The sequence below is a fragment of the Micromys minutus genome (assembly GCF_963924665.1).
Source record: "Micromys minutus genome assembly, chromosome: 2".
Classification (NCBI taxonomy): Eukaryota; Metazoa; Chordata; class Mammalia; order Rodentia; family Muridae; genus Micromys; species Micromys minutus.
Window position 1 is genome coordinate 88,763,765 of NC_137971.1, and position 17,183 is coordinate 88,780,947.

At 44.0% G+C, this 17,183-nt stretch overlaps 1 protein-coding gene and 1 pseudogene across 2 annotated transcripts in view; both read right to left on the reverse strand.

Annotated features, from left to right (window-relative positions):
- SYT9 (synaptotagmin 9) overlaps window positions 1-17,183 on the reverse strand; it is a gene marked incomplete at both ends in the record, with an annotated part of 138,965 nt that overhangs the window by 95,312 nt on the left and 26,470 nt on the right. The gene's annotated exons all lie outside the window — the stretch shown is intronic.
- On the reverse strand, window positions 6,429-6,999 carry LOC308416725 (ganglioside GM2 activator-like; annotated as a pseudogene). Its single transcript has one exon. The product of its transcript is annotated as a ganglioside GM2 activator-like (transcript).

Here is a 17,183-nt window from a genome sequence, read left to right on the forward strand (position 1 = left end):
ATCTAATGATACTGGGGTTTATTAGTAACTCTTAAAGATGACCATCGTATTATGGCTATGTGTCAGGAATGTGTAGAACCATTCTAGGTGATACAAGGTCTGGAACTGGCTTCAAATTACAGGTCAACAAACACTAGGATTTAATTACTGAGTTTTGACATGTGGACTTTACCATATTATTCTCTCTATTCTTGAATGTTTGACAAGTTCCTAAAGGAATGTAAAAATGTAAAAAATGCTTTGATGGAGAAAAATGTTGAACTGTGGCTTTAACCTTAGACATTCATATTTAATATGTCTTGGATGAGGTCCAGAATCTCCATTTTTAACAAGCACCTCAAATCTCAGATTAATCTGATACACATGGCTTACTGATCACAATGAGTGCTTAACCCCTTAAAATTAATCCCAGTGATGTGCCTATCTGTGTGTATGCCTGTGTGTGTGTGTGTGTGTGTGCGCGCGCGCGCACGTGTGTGAGCATGCATGTGTAAGCACTGAGAACACAAGATGCTTTCCAGACCCTAAAACAATTATATCTTTGGGTCCTACTACAGATAACACCAGGAAATCCTGTTAGAAAATTAGGCCATGAAGAACTGGAAGACATCACATGGTACCTAGCAGGGGAAGTGGTGATGTACTTAGATAGAGGAAACAGGCAAGACCAGACAGCTCTGATGACGGGATGTTAGGAGTTTCGGAGAACAGAACCAATGTGGACATTCTGTATTAGAATGAATCTTTAGCATCATCCAGAATGCTTAATGCAAGAATTCCTTTATTAACAGCCCTTTCATGTGACTACATTTAACACATATATATAGTTTATACAATCAACTTTTTTTTTTTTTTTTACTGTTACAGTTTAAAGAGACAACATTGTGGACATAAAATTGTTCTCGAGGCAGCTGTTCTAACACAAGAGGAGAAAGGGAAGGAGGAGGGAGAATACCGCATTCTAATATCCCCAGCCCTCTGGAGATACACAGTGCAGAGGAACTCAGCTCCACGCCTCAGTAGGCTCCAGGGCATCTTCTGAACAGCAAGCAGGAGAAGATATATGTAATAGATTCCAGGTTAAAATTAAATGCTTTGATGTTAAAATGATTGAACGTGTCTAGGAAATGCGATCATGCAAAGATATTGCCGTGCGGTTACACAGTCGGCACCACAGTGCAGCAGTTATGAGTAGAGTCACAAGTCACAGTCTCTGAAGTGGGTGTGGTGGCACACTCCTGTAATCCCAGCCGCTGGAAAGCAGAGTCCGGAGAATTCGAACTTCTAACCGAAGATTCAAGGCTAGTCTGAGCTACATGAGGCCCAGACTCAGAACAACAACAGAAATGATTTTTCATCTCAACATTAGTTGTATCGCCTTAGGTTAATTTCTTTATATCTTCATTTGTCATAGCAATGATGTTGGTCTCGACAACTTGGAGTTGCCTGTAATGACTACTCAGAAATTCCTGGTGCTAGGGATGTGGTAGGGGATCGGTGGATAAGAGCACTTGCTGTGTAAGCAATAAGACCTGAGTTAAAGTCCCCAATATCCATGGAAAAAATTCCGAATACGGCAATATCAGATCATAGTAGAACCCCAAGATCAAAAAACAGAGAAATGTGGATCCTGGGAGCTCAGGAGCCAGCCAGTTGAGCCACAAAGGTGAACTGACCCTTTGCGAAAGACCCTGTCTTAAAGGAATAAGGATGATGAAAAGACACCGTGCTCAGACCTCCACAAATACACATGCCTGCAACCTCACATGTACATACCATACAAACACAGCACATGCCAAATCTTTAATTATTATTGTTTTTAATGCCTCAGGATTAGGGTGCTCTATGTTCAGGTCCATTACTGCCACCAGTAAGTGATACCTGTGGTTAACCAGTAAGGACTTTATGAGGTGGTCCGGCTGCAAACACACAGAAAGCCTGATCAGCACCTAGTGACTTCAATCACTGAGGACAAGGCGCTTCCCTCACACAGCAGAAAAATGCTAAGAACTAAACAGAAAGCTTAAAATAAAACCAGCCCTTGCTCTTAAGGAAGTACTAGGCAGGAGGATTCCCAAGGTACCAGTCCCAGGGGTTCAGAGCACTCCTAGGTGCAGGAAGTTAGCATACAGAAGCAAACCTGGGATTCGGAAATGACCCTACAAACACACACACACACACACACACACACACACACACACACACACACACACACACACGAACATCCTGCCAATGCTAGGACAGAAGCTGGTACCTGGTAGTAGGAATGCTGGGGTAGCAGAGCCAGAACTGTTCAACTAGTGGATACCGAAGAATTCTGACATGGCTGCTCAGAAAGATCTGTGACCAGACTGCTAGTGTGACTCTGATGGGTGAACTGAGAAAGAAAAGGGAGCTGTTCAAAGGCTCTTCTCACGGAATCTCCATTCACGTGACCATGGACAGATGGCTGGCAGATACAAGGAGATAAAGTCTGTTCTCCCGGTGTCTCCAATGGCAATGAAGGCTGAGTATATTAGAGGCTGGGTGGCCCTTGTGGGGTGAAGAACCGTGATGAGCTGCACTCACACAGGATGGGTTGGTGGAAGACAGAACCTACAAACGGTGACATGAGATGTTTCGCTCCAGTGATTTCTAAGTGGAGCATTGAAGGCTAAGAGAAAATTTAGAGATGACGGAAATCACTTGAAGGCAAATTGCCAAAGCAAATAGAAAGCTAGAACTTAAAGATTTGGAAAAGTCCTTGTTAAAAACAACGTACTTATTTATTCTTTGAAAAAATTCAGATAGTGTATTTTTCACTTCATGCCCACCCACCCTCCTCCATGATGAAATCTTCTCTGGCTTAAGCTTATACAGGCCTTGTCATTTCTATCACAATCGCTGTGAGTTCACATGTGTACCGTGCTGCCCAGTTATGTTTGGGACACACTGTTTTGTTTTATTTCTTTTCCAGTCATCCACCATGTCTAGCTCTTAGTAACCTTTTAACCCCCTCAGATCCCTGAGACTTGAGGGCAGTGGGATAGATGTCCCATTTAAGTTTTTTTAAAGATTTATTTATTATATATAAGTACATTGTAGCTGTCTTCAGACACACCAGAAGAGGGCATCAGATCGCATTACAGATGGTTGTGAGCCACCATGTGGTTGCTGGGATTTGAACTCAGGACCTCTGGAAGAGCAGTCAGTGCTCTTAACCACTGAGCCACCTTTCCAGCCCCCAGATGTTCCATTTAAGAATGAACACTCCAGTGTCTCCTCTTATTCTCTGCACACTGACCAGTTACAGGTGTCTATGTTAATTACCGTTTACTATGAGAAGAAATGTCTTTGCTAAGGATTGATTAACATCATTGTCACTACTGTGCACAGAGACCGCCAGGCAGGGTTCACAGTGAGTGAGTCAGGTGGTACTTTTGTACGTAGCACCTTCTCGCACTCTGAATGACCAATAGCCAGTAGGTATCGGGCCTACATCTTGAAATTTTAGTCTTTCCACATGGTAGAAAAATTAGAAAGCATGCTGAGAACATAGTGGCTGTGGCAAACCATGAACGAGGAATTAACACAGGGGTGAACCAGACCTGAGCAGTGTGACCCCAGGTGAAAAAGTCACAGCCTGAAACAGAAGAGACACTGGATGGAAAGGGATGACGGAAAACTCCACCCAGAGGCACAGGGGTATAGGGGGGACTGGAAGAACCCTGGGAACGCAAGGCATGCTTGGCAGAGCTGTGGAAAATGGTCATGAGTCCAGGAGAGACCAATACCCGCAGTGCTTCCCAAACACCAGACCTTAGCACAGTGGGCCTGCAGGAAAGAAAATCCAACCAAAACAGATTCTTTGTGAATCCTAAGATCTCCAAGCTTGCCTTGTAGTCTGGGCTTGGGTGGGACCTGATACCCCTTTCTTCCCCGCCTCCTCCTTTTAGAATGGACATCTCTGCTGTGTACCATCCCCTGTGCTGGTTCTACCAGGAAACCTCGGAGCCCTGTGACATTTGGTTCCATTGGCTCACAACAGGAAGGGCAGTGTGCCTCAGAGTGACTTACACCCTGAGTTCCAGTCCAGTCCGAGTAAATGATATTTAGATGAGATTCAAATAGGTTAGAATCTGGGAGCTCTGGAAATGTAAAGAGGGTATTTTGCAAGTGAAAAGAATATGGATCACAGAAGACTGAAGCATTTTGTCTCCTCAAGATTCACAGACCATCGTAGGTATGGCAGGAATCTGGAAGCTGCAGGGAACAGGAGTTCAAGGTCATCTTTGGGTGTACTCCAAGTTTGAACTTAGCTTGAACTTGGCACTGGCTCGTGGACAAAATGGCAAGGATTAAGGAGCGTTAACTCAGGCCAACAGGGGCTCATTATTAAGGTACCGAGCCAGGAAAAAAGAACACAAAGCTGGCTTAAGGCCTTATTTTTTTAAAAAATGTAAGACCCTATCGCAAGAAAAACCAAAAGTCCATGTTTTGAAACCCTCACTCCACAGAGAGGTCCTTCAGCCCTTTCGTTTATGGCATAGCCATTTGTGCACAAGGAAGGCATTCGCCAGATACCAAATCTTCTGGCAGCTGCCCTAGAGCTGTTTCGATGTCTAGAATTGAGAGGCACTGTGGGATGTCACTAACAACCTGCCAGCCTGTGGTTATTCACTTACAGCACTCTGGACACACTAAGACTTAAATCTTACAGACCCACTTCTCATAGAAGACCAGACCCAGGCCATCTGATCATGTTTTTTAAAGATCACCCAGAGAAAGTAAAGGGCAGGGCTTCCCACGGTGGTTATGTAGGTTGCACGGTGTCTTAGTGACCATTCTATTATTGTGAAAGACACTACAAATGAGGCCACTTATAGAAGAAAGCATTTAATCGGGGGCTTGCCTACAGTTCCAGAGGCGAAACCCATGACTGCCATGGTGGGGACTGGAGAGGCAGGCCGACATGAGGTTGGAGCAGTAGCTGAGAGCTTACATCTGATCCAATCAGGAGGCAGAGAGCAAGAGACTGGACCCACCCCTCCAGTGACACACTTTCTCCAACAAGGCCACACCTCCTTTTTTTTTTTTTTTTTTTGCAAGTTAAAAAGATTTATTGCCAGACTAGTCTTCCAGGCCAGAACCTGGGCTGTCTAGGGCTCAGGAAGTTGTCATGGTGTAACCTGATGTGGGATCCACACCCTCCATGAACCCTTGTTCCACATGGTGGCTGCTGGGGGCAGGAATCCACTCCAATGTGAACCCCTATACCCTGATGGTGATGGGGTTCTGAGCCTGGCACAGTGCCCAGCTCTCAGTGGTTATGCAGACCTGCTCTAGTGCAGGCTGAGCCCTCCTTGAGGCCAGGCACCAAGGACTTAACCTTGAAAGGGAAAGAGATGAAGTCACAAAACTTGAGACTGAGAAGATGAACGGGTATGAGAAAAACCAGCCACCTGACAACCAGCTGTGTTCCCAGACTAGCCCATGTGGCCCCTTTGGCCTACATAATATATAAAAACCAATTTGTTTCCAATAGTTAAAAATTCTAGGATTTTATAGATAAGTCTAGGCCTGGGGCCTAATGAAGAAAAATGTTGCAAGTATCTGGCATCATTCCTTATGTGAGGTCACATTGGGCTACACCTCTCCAGGACTAGATCTGCCATTCCAGACCATGGCCACCTGGCACCGGAGCACTTGTGCTATTAGGGTTTTGGTTTTATTTCTTGTCGGGTATAAGGAATGCCATCCCATTCTTGTATGCGTCATAACAAAAGAGGAAACGCGGACATCACTCTTGGGAGCGATTGCTTTGGCTCCCTAGGTCTTCTGCTTGGCCCTGGGCTGGCTTAGCCCCACAGACACCTGTGTTTCACCAAGGCTAGCAGAGCATGCCCATCGATGACTCTCACGGCTTCTGTCACACACCACCCTGCCCCTTCAGGATCTGTCAGCCCTAGTGTTGGCTAGGCAAGTTGCAAAGAGAAAATAGTTAATCACAGAAGTTAATAGGGGGACAGACCTAAGACATACACCTCTTTGCTAGAGGAGAGGTTTAGGGTGGAATGAGACATTAATACTGTTATCCTGGTTTTAAGTTGGTAACTAGAACGAAGAGGTGGGGGTGAGCATGACTTCAGGAGGCCCAGCTTGGGCCAGTTTGAACTTAAGATTCCCAAACATGTTGGTTCCCAGTCCTTGACTGTTCTGAACATCAGAGAAACTCTTAGAAAGTTGGTAGGGGTAAGAAGAAGCATGGCTTACAGCCCAGCAGATGTTGAGACCTGCCTGGTCCCTCATCCTTCAGGTCAGGTTGTAGTGATGTGCAGAGAGGGCAGAGAACCACAGGGGAACGGAGGCAGGCAGGTCTGGGCCCTGGAACACAGAAGAAGAGGTGTGCCTTCCTGGTGCCCCTTCATTCTGTGGTGGCTGTTGCCAGGTTATCTGCCCTTGAGAGAGGCGGGGATCTTGATGCAGTCCAGCGCTTCCCACCACTGCTCAAGATACTCTGGATGGGGTAGCTGCCTGTGCACAGCCAACTGGAAAGCTCCAGGTCAGGCACTGTAAAGTTGCTCGTGAGCAGTGAATAGGCGCCTTCCTTGAAGGGACAATGGCAGGGCAGCCCATAGGCATGCAGAGGCTCTGGGCAGATCTCTCCAGGGGGGATGTATTGGTCAACCAAGGCATAGATGTTCTCATAGGTACAGCTGCCTAGTTGCTCTACACAAGGAATCTTGACCCAGAAGCCAGCCACTTTCTTCTCCACGGTGAGTTCCACCTTCTGAGGAGAAGTGAGGGGAACATGGCCTTGCCCCCAGCACTGAAGATTACATCTCCAGGAATGGGGTCAGGTTGGAATGTGAGGCTTTCGATCACTGCAGGGTCCTTTTCATCACAGTTGTCCCAGGAGAAGCCACCAAGTAGGGAAGGGTGCTTCGGGCTGAGGAGTGCAGGGGCGACAGGACCTAGGAGCAGCAAGCCCAGCACAAGCAGCAGTGATACATGATGCATGGTGACAGTCCTCGAGCAAGGCCACGCCTCCTAATCCTTCCTAAACAGCCCACCAACTGGGAACCAAACATCCGAATACATGGAGCCATTCTCATTCAAACACACACCAATAGGTCACTATCTACTGAAATATATATAGCGATTAGGAAAGAGCTGTCATATTTTAAGAAACCCAGACCTGGCCTTGCACTATTTATGCTCCAATGTGACCACAGCTGAGTCTTTGCCTCCCTAGGGTCTTCTGCATCTGTCCTGAAGGACCTGGACATGACACACACATTTTGTGGCTCATGTGAAACCCGACAACTGACCTTGAGCTCCCAGGACTGTCTCTATCTAGAGCTAAAGTCATCATAATAGTCCCCATTATAACCACAAGTCAGAGTGCTATCTAACTGAAGGCTACAATTTATGGCCATTCCTGCTTTTTATTCCTGCAGCAGACATGAGATTCTCTTAGCACTGGCTCACAGTGAAAATTGCAAGGATTACGGAGCATTAACTCTGGCCTACGGGGGCCCATTATTAAGGTACTGAGCCAGGTAAACAGAACACACAGCTGCCTTAACTCTAAGAAGCCCGCGAGTAAAATGAATTAGAACATAGACCCTGGTAAATGGCATCAACTACATGTTTTCCCCCTGTGACTAATGCAGAGCATGGTCTCTCTGTAACCAGACCGTGTCCACAGATTACTTCCTTAGAAGGCCGCCCAAATGATTCTGCCTGTGTAACTAAGCAGCCGGCCTAAAATTAGCATGGGGAGACATGTTCTTTTGCACCTTTAATTTGCAAAGTGCCGTCTCATGAGTGTGACCAGCTCTTCTTCACACTAACATCGCCACCTCTGCCTCAGCCAAATGAGGCTACAGAGGGGCTGCAGCTGCAAGCACGCATGGGGGTTGCTGCACCTGTGTTTATAGTCCCTCCCTTCCAAAGCTGGCCCTACCACTGCCTGACTATCAGAAAGGCCCAGTCACCACGGTCTGCTTGGCTACTGGGCTTCCTCTATTTTTGTTCTTGCACTAGAAATTATTTGACTGGTGATGGGGGTGGGGGATCTACTTATAATACCTTACTTCGCCTGGTTGGAAGGAAGCGCTTGTAGAATCTAGTTTCTCTTTTGTTTTTGCTTTGGAAATTTTGAGACAGTCTCTAGATGAGTGCCTCCGGCTGGCATGGGACTATCTTTCCGCCTCCGCTAGGATTACAGGTTCGGACACTATGCCCAGCCCCTGTGTTTTATGCACACTGGGGGTTTTTGGCCCAGGTAGAATAAACAGAAACATTCAGACGTACTAGAATTATTGAAAAATCAGAAATGATTGGTACACAAATAACCTGAGACAGGAGGGGACACCTACCGAGGGCTTGGAGGAGAGACATCTTGAAACACAACTCAAGAACAGGTGGTTACGAAGGACAGGCTGAAGGGGTCAACAGCCCACCTTGGTGTGCCCACAGGAAGGCACAGCCCCACTCTGCCCACCTGTGGGGCTGCAGTGGGGTGGGAGCGTGTGTACCCAGAGACAGGATGTGCAGCTGCTAATCAGACTGCTGGCTGCCACCAGTATCTTAGCTCATTCCTCAGCTCCACCATGGGGAGACATTCCTCTTCACCTGCATGCCTGCCCCTGCACCACAGCTCACCACAGCTCACCACAGCTCACCACAGTACTTTCATGCTCTTTCCTGACATTTCTTTGAAGCTGGGGCCTTCTGTGTTGACCCAATAATTCAGGCCTCCCACCGGACCCTTTTCTACACTTTTTCAGTCGGGATCCTTGCCTAGCCCGGATTTGCTTTTGCTTTGATCCAATTTTTTTTTTTTTTTTTTTTTTTTTTTTTTTTTTTTTTTTTTTGTCCAAAGCTCTCATCTACACTGGGAAACAAGATCAAAAGGTTGCTGACAAGCACCGTTCTGAACTCGTGTCTCATAAACCGATGTCTGCTGTGGGGCCGCTTCTTCCATTAGGATCAGCTCGAGGCCTGATGTTTCCCTACATGAACCTGATCACTTCTCCCAGCCCTTCGCCTTTCAGCAAGTAAGTGGTCCTCTTGATTGGGGAGCCCAGACTCAGTCCTGCCTCCATCTTCCCACCTACACAGAGCATGATGTGAAGCTAGGAAGTTGGTTTGGAATTTAGATCTTAGAATTAAGCAGACTTTCCCTTTAGGTCCTTCTTCAGACACAGCTGGACTCCTCCAGAGACTTGCCACCAAGGCATATGGGCAGGCTTAAAGTAGACCATGTTCTTGCTTTCTGCTGGCTGGGGTTGGAGGATTCACAGACTTCTCTTAGTATGAAGGGAGTGCATTGGAGTGGGGAGTTTGGAGGAAACAACCTAGAGATTGAATGCAGGCTTTGCTTAAGCACAAGCTATTCCTTCAGAATCATCTAATATTTTATTTATTTATTTATCTACTCTTATCTTGAGATTCCTAATATATAAAAGAAAAATGTATTGAGATGGAAGATCGTTCCAGATCTCATCTTTGAAAATAAGAGTGAAAAGTTCATAAAGAAACTTCTAAAAACTCTATACAAGTGTGTGCGTGTGTGTGTGTGTGTGTGTGTGTGTGTGTGTGTGTGTGTGTGTGTATATATATATATATATATATATATATATATATATAAAACCATTAATAAAATTACTTGCTCAGGTTGGGCATAGTAATATGAGTCTGCAACCCCATCGTCAGAAGGCAGAGTAAGATGGAGTTTAAGGGCAGCCAAGACTTTGTAGCAAGTTCATGGCCAGTCTAGGCTATATGAGACTCTATCTTTAAAAAGAAAATATTCATTCTCATGATTAAAAATGATACAATATTTCAGTCTCTCCTGGATGTTTAGTACTTCATACAGCACATTATAGTAGGAACATAGGTCATGGAAATGGGGATAATTTCTTAAGCTAACTTCACAACATGCTATACTGAGGAGTCTCTCAGAAACACATATGTAACCAGTGGTACAGTGACGTGTTCAGAAGAAGCTAGATGTCTTCAGACAGCCTTGCTTCCTTTGTCAAGACTAATCTCTGAAGAACTTGCCCCAGAGATTTCCCAGAGTCTAAGTACAGGAGATTTCCCCTTCCATTCCTCTCCCTTTCCCATGTGCTTTTAACCCTTGTGCAGCTAACAGCCAGACACCATTCCAGCCTAGAACCCTCACCAGTGTGGCCCTCCATATCCCAGAGCCAAACGGACTCTTAGGTTATCAAGCTGCCCGTGCTGAAGCTACACTTGGACTACTGGTAACCAGTTGAAAGCTATGCATTTAAGTACCATCTGTCCTCCACAAATTATATGATTTGAAATCAATTTCTCTGTGGCCATATTTAATGTTACTGAAATGCAGGCAGTGTTTTTTTTTTAATCAGTAATTTTCCTAGCAGTATTATTAGTGGGTTGGACAAGATAGTATTAAGAAATATAACTACTGTTCTAAGGAGCACAGACCAGGAAAACAAGGTTAAGATTTCAATTATATTCTTGACACAGGAAGGAACCAGGATACCAACTAGTCCCACAGTGCTCTCGAGAAGCCTCCAGGAGTTGAGAGCATTCTGCATCATAGGCAGTGGAAAAAACTTTAGCTATAAGCAGGCAATGACAATTTTGCCCAAGACATTTCTACACTCTTATCTCCTTTTATACCAGATAGTATTTTCCACATTTTAAAAAGTTACAGAAAAATATATACAACATACAACATAACATCTAAATATCTTGATGCAGACAGTTCAGTGGCATCATAAACATTCCCTGCTCCTATTCACAGAATGTTTTCGCCACCCCACACTGGATCTCAGTACAGTTACCCTTAACTAAGTTCCTGTGATGAATCCAGCGTGTGTGTCATTTGAATGATAGCTAGTCACCAGACAAGGGCTTAACCTTGCAAAAGGGCATAGAAAAAAAACCGGATCCCTAGAGCACAGGCAAAAATGGCACGGTACCCAGACAGGGAGTGCAGGCAGAACAGAGGGTGCCTAGGCAGGTGGTAAACACAGGATGGCTGGATGCTGCACTAATACCGAGTAACGAGACTCCACCCAAATGATGCTCCAGAAACTGAGGCAGACAAAATATGAAATACAAACAGGTTATGTCTAATAGTGTCCAAATCCTCTGACCCTGGCTGTACGTATGTTCTGGGGCAGTTACACAGAACTCAGACTCTTGTGGGCAGACATGAGTATCCTATATCACGAGAGTTCAAGCAGTTATGACTATGAGATGCTATCTCTTTACATACCGGAAGTGTGAGCACTGTACACAGGAGTAATGAGGACTTCTGCAGCATCAAAACAAACAAGAGTCTTATCACTAAACGGCTGGGAGAAACCAAGGCCATACTGATGGTGGCAGATGTAGAAAGGACAAAAGCAAGAAAACATGAGGAGGGCGGAAGAAACAGCAGTGAGAGAAAAGGCAGAGGTGACAAGGGTGAGGGCGTACTCAGAAAGCTATAGGCTTGGTGAAAACACAGCAAAGCCAGGGAAATATTTCATTAATGGAACATATTATTCTCCATCATATGCCCAATTACAGACTCAGAAAACAACATGCATGACAGGACAGGGAGCCTTCCTAATTTGGGCAGTAAAGGCTAATTCCTAATTTGGCATTAATGCTTTAGGTCCACAAATGAGTCAGATGCTGGAAGACATTTGTATTACCCAATAAATAATGAAAACAAAATAAGAAGTACTAAGAAGTTGAAAAAAATTAAACATTATCATAAAAACATGTAAGGATCATCTGTCTACTAAGACAGTTATCTTTGGCAAAATGAACATCCTTAGGCTTACTAAATACCAGTATTATCTATATACAGTATACTGGCTGGTTTTGTGTCAACTTGACACAAGCTGGAGTTATCACAGAGAAAGGAGCCTCCGTTGAGAAAATGCCTCCATGAGATCCAGCTGGAAGGCATTTTCTCAACTAGTGACCAAGGGTGAAGGGCCCAGCCCATTGTGGGTGGTGCCATCCTTGGGCTGGTAGACCTGGGTTCTAGAAGAAAGCAGGGCTGAGCAAGGCAAGGGAATCAAGGCAGTAAGTAACATCCCTCCAGGGCCTCTGCATCAGCTCCTGCTTCATGACCTGCTTGAGCTCCAGTCCTGACTTCCTCTGGTGATGGAACAGCGATATGGAAGTGTAAGCTGGATAAACCCTTTCCTCCCAAACTTGCTTCCAGGTCATGATGTTTTGTGCAGGAATAGAAACCATGACTAAGGCACACAGAGTTCCTATTTAGCCCCCTGCTAGAATACTACCTAAGGAAATGTCATCTACTCACCTAGATGCCAAGATCTGAGGCTCCCCAGGGTTTGCCAGACCTTGACAAATACTCAATTTTTCCTGTTGGGACTCAGAATACATGTCATAAGACCCTTGGCCAACACTGAAGAATTAACTGTAAAGAGGAACTCCCCGTATCTCTTGATATGATATCATGGTGTCTCTCAATTTTTAAATTTACATAGTCTCATTATTTATTCTTTACTTATTCTTAAGATTTACTTTTGAGAGTACAATATAATTACAAAATTTCTCCCTTCTAATCCTCCCATATGCCTCCCACATTTCTTCAAATTCATGGCCTCTTTTTTCACTATTATTTTATATGTGTGTGTGTTAATATATTATATATCCAAATATAAGTTTGTATGTATATTGTATATTTTCAGGGCTGACCCAGGGGAAGACCACCTCTCCTGCTCCCGGCTTTCCTCAGTTTCCTGTAGTTTTTCTGTGTAGGGGTTGAGGCCTCATGGGCTTTTCCTGTGCAGTTTAGCATGCCCTTTGGTGTTATTCTTGCTCAGCTCATGTTTAGGCAGTCATGCTGGTCTGAGTTTATGGATGTAGCTCCTGGTATTACTAGACAACACAACCTCCCAGCAAACTCCCTGATCCTCTGGCTCCTACATACAGCCTTTTCTCCCATCTTCCACAGGAATCCCTGAGAGTAGGTATGCGAGTGTTTTGTAGATGTATCCACTGGGCGTAGGTTCCATTTGAAACAAAGGGAAGACATGCACTTGTTTGTTTGCAAAGTATTGGAATAGAATATACCCTACGACAGTTTAAGAAACGTAAGATTCGGAGAGATGGGAGGGAGTAGGTGGGTGGGGGATACTCTCAAGGAGGCAGAGGAGAAGGGATGGGAAAGCAGCAGCCAAAGACAACGTTGATGCAATCATGATGATATGTTCAACTCTGGAGAGCAGAGAATTGAAGACTTTGGATACAAGGGACTGAATTCTTCAACTGGGTCAAGAGTAAGAACAGAAATGGTTTCCATTTTTGAGCTTTCAACACTCTTAGTGGCTTGGTAATGAGTGTCTTTACACAAAATCGCAACATTGTGACAGAGACACATGAGCTCAGATTCCAATACTAGTGCAGAAAATGCTGTCACACACACACACACACACACACACATACACACACACACACACACACACACACTTGAAATAGGAAAATTCTTCAATGCGTATATGTGAACAAAATGTGAAGTATATTATTTACAGATGGACAGAATTAGCAAGAGGTTAAAGTTAGGCAACAGTAAGTAGAACTGTTTTATGAGGGGGCCCACAGAATTAACTGAAGCTTGCGTCTCTCCATTTTTTAAAAAATACTGTGCATATATACTACGTGGATTATTATAACCAAATTTGTAAATAAACACAGAGGTTAAATTTATATGTAGGAAGCATGCTTTAAAACAGGAAGCTAAATCACTATAAATTTGACAAATGAGGATCATGAAGTGCCCAGAGTGGAAACTGTACAGAAAATGGACCTGCAAAGAGTCTATCGTGGACAATTCTGTTCAGCCCTGTCACAGGCTGACACAGGATGGGGCACCAGAAGGGTCTGGGAAGGGTCCCTGAGTCCATGAGGGTGCACAGCATCTGTGGAGGTGAGCTTCACGGAGGAACTGTGATTAAGCATCACATGCCAAGGACCACCATGGAATGAAGCCCGTGGTACACAGCTTGCCTGTGTGCTTCTGTGGATGCACACTTCTTTCTACCTGGCCGTAGTGTTTACTGAACACCCTTAGTTGTGGTCTCAAGTTTTCCCCTGACCCAGAAAGATGGAATCAGCTCCATCAAGCACATCTCCCCACTTGCTGCCAACGTGGCATTGGCTTGGAGAGAAATGGCGCCAGAGATGCTCGCAGACGGCTTTTCCTCATCTTTTCTAGCCACAAGGTTGGTTTTGTTTTCAATGATATTAAAAAAAAAGTTGCTTTTCCCACTTTATAGTGCAAATGTTTATTAAAATATTAAAGACAATTTTCTTTACTGCAATTAAGGACCAGTGGACCTCAGAGCAATTTTTACTTGAGGTAATATCCAAGGGCCTGCAACAGGAGAGCTTACATGGTTGAACTAGAGCCAAACTGCTGGGTCATAGCCAATGTCCACAGCAGGAAAGAACAATTAGCAACTTGAAGCAATTTTGTGTTTACAGTCATTCAGCAAGTAAAGTTCTGTGTAAATAGGCCCCCATGCCATAATTACAGGGATCGGTTTAGAAAATATTGATAGAGGCCAGATACCTACAGTGGGACATTTAGGCGCACTTCAGGTAATGTTCTCAGGAAGCATAGTAAAGCTATTTAATAGTTTTCATGCAAGCATAACAGAAAACATGAGAAGACGAAGGGTGTTATGATATACTGCCTGGTCTGTGGCTACCTGAACTTCTTTCAAATAAAAATAAATTCTACAGCACTACCTAAAAGGAGAACGCTCATAAAGATTATGGTTCATGTCCTATAAAAACTTTTTTTACATGTGGCAGAGAGCTTCAGATTTTTTCACTCCTAAATTTTTACTTTGGTTCTATATACAACTTTCACAAAGAGCTCCAATCTGTGGCAGCTACGACGCCATCAAATTTTTAATTGCAGGCTAAATGTCCTTTTACAGACCACGTATAGAAGTGGAAAAGTAAAACCCAACAATATCATACCATTGCTGTAGACCACAGCTTGTGGAGGGCGTAAAGGCATCAAAAACCAGTTTGGCTCTAATCAGAAGGAGGTGCTATGAGAGAGGTATCCTTCCCTGTCCGAATATCCACTGATACAAAACAGAGCTGACAAATTGCTTAAAACATAAACAGTCTCCCAGACACGCCAGAGTAAACTTCTCTATTGCACGCAACCCACCTGTCGAGGAATCTCTCCCGACTCTGGTGCCCACATTTGTTAGTTACAGCTGCATTTGTGTGCAAATATGAAAATGTACTCGAGTATTCATTTGTGTTTCTGCATAAGCGCAGGGACATAATTCTGTGACATGTCTGGGAGTTCAGAGAACTTGCTTCTATTTGGTTAATGTTCTAGAGTCAGCCCACAGAAGCTCTTAAGGGCCGATTATCACATTTTCGGAAAAATTCAGAAGCTGGTTATTAAGCGCAGGCATTAAAGAGTAAAGTCTATAAACTGCTAATTAAACAAACAATACTGGAAAAAAAGGTCATAAATATCCCAGAATGATCATTTCCTAGTCATTCTTACTGCATGTCCCTATTATCTACGCAGAACGCCTCTGGTATCTGTGTAGTGTATTAGCTACTGCTGTGTACCAGGCATCTCTTCCCAACCCCACCTCCACTGATGCCACTCAGTGGCCTGAAATGGGTCCTAACAGAAGAATCGATATCAATGGAACTGCAAAAACCAAAGGCCAAGGTTGGATCTATTTGTTCTGATGACAGCCCATGAAAGCTATGTCTTACTAAAGTCTTATAAAAGTCACTGGACGCTCAATAGCACGGAAAACAAACAAACAAACAAAAACTGTGCCATGCCTGTAGACATCACATTAGAAATTGCACTGAAAAAAAGAAATCAAAGATATTTTCTTCTAGGATTAAAAAGAAAGTTTCAACACGTTGCTTACATCAATGGCTGACAAGTAAGGTTTTGAGATGTGGTGGTGTTTACTTTGGTCTTTACATAAATGAAGCTATCAACCAGCTTCAAGAGGTAGGGTCACTCTCCTTTATCAGTTACAATCAAATGTTGCTATGGAAACAGGAGTTTGACAAAACCTGAAACTTCCTGTGTGATTGTAATTATGGTATTATCAATTGCAATGTGTGCGTTGATATGCATTATCTTACATATTCTTTATGTGGGTGATATTTATTATGACAGTCTAGGTGTGCTTACAGGTAAACTTTTTATTCTGGACAGCTAGTTGTTATACAGGTACTAGTAGGTCACCCTACAGAACCATAGGTAACTATACTTCCTCTCATATCTTTACTGCTCTTACATCTTTAATGAAAACATCTCAGTTTCAGTACTGAAAAGATTTTCCTCTAGAGCATTACTTCTGAGTCATCAGTGACTGTCACCAGATGGCTGCAGGGCAGGGCACGACCCTGGGCAGTTAGATGTAGAGGAGGATCAGAAATTCCTGAGTCATAAGCATAGCAAAAGAAAATTTTACATAAATAAATAAAACACAATAGTAACACAGCCAAATCTGTCATGAGACAACTGAAGAATCCCACACTTCTCTGTGTAACTTTCTTCACCACAAACAATTTCATCCTTGAAGTCAAAGTTAACAATATTGAGTGTGCTTCATGACTGCCTCAAAAGCTTATTAAAAGTAGATTCCTGAGCTAAGCCTCCAGAGATTCTGATACTTAATGAGGCTCAGGAATCAACATTTTAAATAAACGCCCCCAAGTATCTCTGAAGGCCGGGTGTGTCTTGAAACTCGCAGTGAGAGAAACGCAGTGTTGTGGCATACTCAACACAAACACAGTAGGTTATCCTCGCTCCCCACTGCTTTCCCAAGCCCACTCCATTCCACCAATCTGCTCTAAGGAGCTATCCTCCTGTCTCTTCCTGTCTCTCTGGCTTTCTTTTGAGCTGGCATGAGCCTCATCTCACCCACCCATTCCTCCACAAAGTTTCTTTGTTCCCAACATTAAAAAAAAAAAAGACACATATTGTTGGCTACCATAAACAGTCTTAAGAAAAATCTCCCTAGTCAAGAGGGGGAGCACCAGAACAGATGCTCAGGAGGTTCCCTATGACTTGGTTTGAATCTGGAACACCTTTTTCAAATGCTCAAGAGCCATCTGCTTCGTTGGCTTAAGACTTTGCCAGGGATGGACACCAAGCTCACAATCTT